Below are 6,152 nucleotides of genomic sequence, written 5' to 3' on the forward strand. Positions count from 1 at the left end.
TATCATTTGGATATGTTTATTTCTCATTCAAATTCAATTATGAAATTTTATGTCATGTTGCTACACTTTAATTTATGAAATCACACATATTAATCAACTTATATTGAACGATGTGTGCAATCTTACTTAGAAATATATAATATTATTTAAGGGTAAATAACTAGATTAATATAGAATAGAGAAGATTCTATAGGAATATAATTCTAAAGAATCTATTCGAATTTATTCTTTGACTTGTCGAAAACAAATAAACACTGAATAAAGATTAAATACTATTGAAGCAAGAGATAATAGGATAAAAAGTTTTGAGGTAATTCTATGTAAAACGTTTAAGGTAATTTTATTTCATAATAATAAGTAACGACAGTTTAGAAGATTTTACAAATTATTAAAAGAGAGTTACCAATAAACTCTAATATTATCACCTGACTTATCTATTTTCCTAGCAATGATATTTTATATTTTACATCCATAAGATAACTAATGCAATTGAATATGAAGATATTATAGAATACTGAGCTGCAAATCAATAAATACACTTTCTTGAAAAAGGTATTACTTATTATAATAGTACTTAATGAATTACGATGAGGGGTAAAATGAAACCCTAACCCATTATTTAGGTATTGACTTTGAGTCTCAGATGTTTCTAAAAGCGGAAAATGGATTTAAAAAAAAATCCTTTTTAATCATATTTTGCTGTATGTTTTCTTTAAATTTTTCATGCCGTGCAAATTAAATTTAATTCCTACAAAATTACTTGACCTATGCTTGTGTAGTACATGGTACCTACAAAAGTAGCTAGCAAAAAAAAAATATGTAGAAAAAATTTAACACAACTTGAATAAGGAACAATCAATAAATACTAACAGAGTAATTGAAAACCAAACAAAAATAAATGAGGAAAAAGTCATAAAAAGGTCTTTCTTTTTCCACGAAAGTCTTCCCTTTTTTCTTGTCTACATCCAATAAAAGACAAAAAAATAGAAGGAAAAAAATGTTTTTTTGTCATGAAAATGAGATGTTTCCCATTTATTTGTTTGTCTACATCTAATAAAAGACAAAAAAAATTATCTCAGATAATAATGATAGCCAGATCATCTCTTATCATGTCATTTCTTGGTCTTCTATTCCCTCACTTACTCTTACTTTGTGCCTCCACCACCCAAGTGAATTTTTTTCTTTCTAAAATGATAGATAGATTTGTAAAAATGAAAGATCTATACTTTCAAAAATTATTTTTGTGGGATTTAATTAATTTTCTCCTCCAACTCCATGTCACTCTAGGCCAATTGACAAAGAATAATTTTTTTAGTACAAAAAAGCTGTATAAAACACATATATAAGTTGATTAAATAATTAATATTAACATAAAGGAATCCCCCTTATGGAAAAAATCCGATAAAATTAGAACGACACATAAATCAACATAAAATTATTGAACCCCTTTGAAAATCACACAAATCCTTATGGAGAAAGCTAATTAATCGAGTGTGTGACATGCTTATAGCAAAAATTAAAAATAAATAGATAATCTAATTTGATTCGTTATAACCACACAAATTTTATTTTTTAACTTGAAAAGCAACAATAAACAAGCATAGAAATAATGTTATGATAAAAAGGAAAGGAGAAATTCAAGATTTACATGATAAAGAAAATTTAAGAAGAGATGTCAAAAACACAAATGAAAAAACAAACATCATATCAATTAAATCTCAATAAATAATAAAAAGAAAATCACTCAGAAATTAGTTAGATCAAAGAAAGAAAGGTTATAAGTTCTAGAGTACTCACCTTTATATTCATTAAACTGTAATAAATCAACCATTGGATCAGTAATAAATTTCTTATCTTGATTTACCAGCAACACAAAAACCTCTTCAATCAAATCATGAAGAGGGTCTTTCATCGGATTGATTTGTTTCTTCAACTGTTTTAAATTTTTCTTCTATAAATGTAAGAAGAAGGAGATATATTATGTAAAAGATAGAATTTCTACGAGAGAGACTTACAATTTTGGTAGGTGTGTTATTGAAACTCCAACATATAGAATTCACTTACACTCGAAGCCTATTTATATAGTATGCATTATTGGATTATGAGTATATCTTAATTTGAAATATCTGAATAGTCCCTCAAACTTGACACAATTATAAATTAGACACTTAAATTTAATTAGTGACCAAATCGGCACTACTAGTTGTTATAGACGCATCTCATGAATATCTTATACTTACACGGTAAATTTGTGTGTATTGCACTCTATTTTGGCGCGTGAACAAATTAAATTAATCAATTTCTCCTTCTTTTTTTCCCTCAAAATTTTCAATGCATTTCTTTTACATTTCAATTGAACATATTCGCTATGTATAATTTATCCCATCAAGAAGGTGAATTGATCCTAAGTTATAACCCTAGTTATGATTTCAAAATTGTATTTCTCGTAGAGCTTGATTTTAACTAAATCATCCTAAAGAATGGTATAAGTGATTACTATTTTTATTTTAAATAGAGACATATAAAATAAGTTATAAATTATGTCATGTTGACCCTTTTTTTACATTGACAAAAATCATAAATGTTGCAAATGCTTGTGTTATTACACTATTGAATCCCAATGAAAAGACTATTTTAGATTTTTACTCAACGTTTGTCCTCTAACAAACAAATTCTACAACTGTAGGTTTCATTAACTATTTCTATTAATATCAAAATTTAACATTGATTATTGGATATGATTTAAAGTTATTGAGGATGAGATTATATTTATTAAGTATTTATTACACTTGTTGAAACACACCTAACACTTAACACTAGTCTTAGTTGAAAGATTCTTTGACATGTACCCATGATATTATTGTTTCAATAGTTCAACTGGTGAATTTCATGTTTTCAAGTAACTGCTAATGGTCTTAAATTTAAGCCTCATTAGTTTTTGTAATAGAGTATGATACTGTGCGCTTTGACCAAGACCATATGATTTTTCTCAAAAGGTCTCACACCATTAAGAAATCCTATAACTTATATGTAGCTTTTCACATGTGAAAATTTATTCTCATGCCCAACAATCTTTCCCTTAGACTAAATTTCACATGGCCAATCACCATGACCCATGGGTCAACTCATGAGATTCACTATGTGTATCACCCACAATATCATCTGAGTATTTTATGGTAATCGAGCCCCACAACTAACTTTTGTTTATATGCGAGGATCTCTAATTAATCTCATAAAGCAAAGTAATTAACTGAGCCCCATGCCATCAGATGCGTTTTTCATACTCGTCCCACTAAACTTGTGCTCTGATACCTCTTTTTTTGGGCTAAATCAACTTAAACATACTTTTAACATAGTGTGATATTATTTACATTGGACCAAGCCTGCATGATTTTTGACAAAAGACCTCACACCATTAGGAGATCCTACACATTATATGTAGCTACCCAAATGTGTGTATCTTTGTTTGCATATCCAACAATTTTCATTAAAATTAAGATGCCTGAATATGAATACAAATTTGAATTATTAAGATATTGTCTTCAGACTAAACCCTAAATGATTAAGTATTTCAGCTGGAACAACAATATATATTTTTTTCTATTCACTCATGATTTGGCCTAGTCGATCCAATCATGATATTGAAGGAGGGGACCTTTTGTAACAACCCAGGTTATTCTAGCCTAGAATAAGTTTGAAAACCATAAGAAAGATTAAGAAAAGATGAGTTGTTCCTATGTGTACGAGTCAACCTATGAGCCGTAGGAACTCCTACAAATCGTAGGAGGGACTCGTGGTGTTAGAATTGAGGTTTGAAATTCGGTCAAGTCTAGAAGTAAGTCTACAAGTTTATTGACGACTCGTAGAGAAGTAGAAAACTCGTAAGAACTAGTTTTGGAGTCAAGGTCTAACTTCTGAAAAATATAAGCCTCAGTACTTTGAGTACGAGTTGACAGGACGAACTATAAAAAGGATCACGAGTCATAGAAATAACTCATAGAGGCCCTTGACACTTGGCAAAAAAATTCAGGACTCCAAGTCACCTCTATGAGTAAAGTTGATGTCTCGTCAAAGAGTCTACGACTCGTAGAAGAGATTCAGAGTCTGAGAAGGTTGAAAGGACGAGAAGGGTCTATGACCCGTAAAACTTTCTACGAGTCGTACACTTGACTCATAGAAAGGTATATAGACTACCACCTAGTTCTACGACTGGTCTTTTATGACCCGTAGAAGTGTCTACAAGTCGTGGAATTGATCCGTAGACGGCCAGAGTCGATTTTTATTAAGGGTATTCATGTATTTTTCCACCCCTCTTAAACAAAAACCCTGATGTTTTAGGACTAAATTAAGTCCCATATCAGTACCTAGTACGCATAATACTCTCATTAACACTTAGATTAGTTGAGAGCGAGCATTTGAGAAGAGGACAAAGGCTAGGGTTTGAGTCATTCAAGCGAGGTCTTCGAACTCTTGATTGTTCTTCGATTCCAGATATGTAAGGCTAACTAAAGCATGGTTTAAGTTCTTCCATGTGCCCCTAAGTATACAATTGGTTGAGTAGTAAGTGATATAGGTCTCCTACGAATGAATCTTTAAAAGATCTCTTAAATCATAGTATATTTTGGCATAACTTTGCATGATTGATAGTTTACATGAATTAAACACTTAATATAGATGATTTTGTTTCTCCCTACATGAATCCTATTTGAGTATTAAATTTCAATCTAGTTCACAATGATTGTGTCTAAAAGTTTGATTGGTGAATATTGAATGAGCATGAGTCAAACTTGAGTTGGATAGTAGACGTCTAAATGATTATTGATTGGAGTTCTAATGGGTCATGAATAAGTCTTGAAAAGAATGTCTAATTAAAAGAAGTGATGATTGAGTTGATTAGAGTCCAATGTGACTAGATGGATTAATTTGTATAAATTGATTGATTTTAGTCTTATGAGCATATTGAGTCTTGGGAGAAGTATTGCGCACCAATTTGGGTAAGGGTGTAGTTATAACTCAATTCCCATGAACTACGTCGCCAGCGTAAGATGGATGGTTAAACCTTTTAAGTCCCAAAATGATAGAATTTGATTGATTGTCGATCCAGTGATAGTGGTCCGTACCCTAGAAAGGTATTGGATGGGTCAATGTCACCACTCCGTTGTACATCACTGGCTCATAGGTGATAGTTGTCGGTTAGAGAATCTCCCAATTAGGATACAATCTTGCATGATATGATTGTTTGATTGAGATTGTAGATGATTGAGTCGATTTGAGAAATATTTGCTAAATTCTAAACTTTTGCATATCCCTTGAGATGATTGATAAGCTTGAGGTAAGTATTTGTTGACTGTTTCTCCTTTCTTCAATTTTACATACTCTTACATTCCATGTACTGACACCATTTGGCTTGCATCATTTCATGATACAGATACAGGAGATAGAGATCCTCAATAGGCGCATCATTGACGATCACTTCTACTCTTAGAGTTGGTGAGTCCTCCTTGCATCTGGAGGCACTCTAGCTTAGTTATCTTTTATTTGAAGTATTTCTTGTTGGATAGCCATGGACTTGTCATTGGCATATTCTGAATAGTATTAGAGGCTTCATAGACAGATAGATGATAGTGTCGAGTAATGTGTTGGTTTTCAAAACTATCTTTATGCTATAGAGTTAATTGAGGGTTGTTTGAAATACATTATTTTCCTTGAACTGTGGATTTGGTTAGCCCACTTAAATGTCTTTTATATTCATACATATACAATTTAAATTAAAATATGATTAAATAATTAAAATATAATGACTTAGAGGGTCATTTTTGGAAATTTTAGCAAAATTACTATTTTGCCCCTTTCGTTAGTGCTCCCGAGTGTTATTTGTTCAGTTTGCATGGTTGAATGTTTTCAAGTCTTAATAGTTTGTGAATTTGGGTAAATTCTTATTTTTTATAGAGTTAAAACGTTAAAAAGTGGTTTTTGTTATCAACTAGAGTTACCGGTCTCAGAACAGGATTCCATCAGTTCTATCAGCTCCAGAATGTGGAAATTTATCTAGGGGATTCATCAAAATCAAATTTGAGGTTGATATGTGAATTTGAGGTCCCAAGTTGGAAAATTAGTTTTAAATGAGCTAAGTTTGACTTTGGTCGACAAAT

Source organism: Solanum dulcamara, chromosome 10 (genome assembly GCF_947179165.1).
Source record: "Solanum dulcamara chromosome 10, daSolDulc1.2, whole genome shotgun sequence".
NCBI lineage: Eukaryota > Viridiplantae > Streptophyta > Magnoliopsida > Solanales > Solanaceae > Solanum > Solanum dulcamara.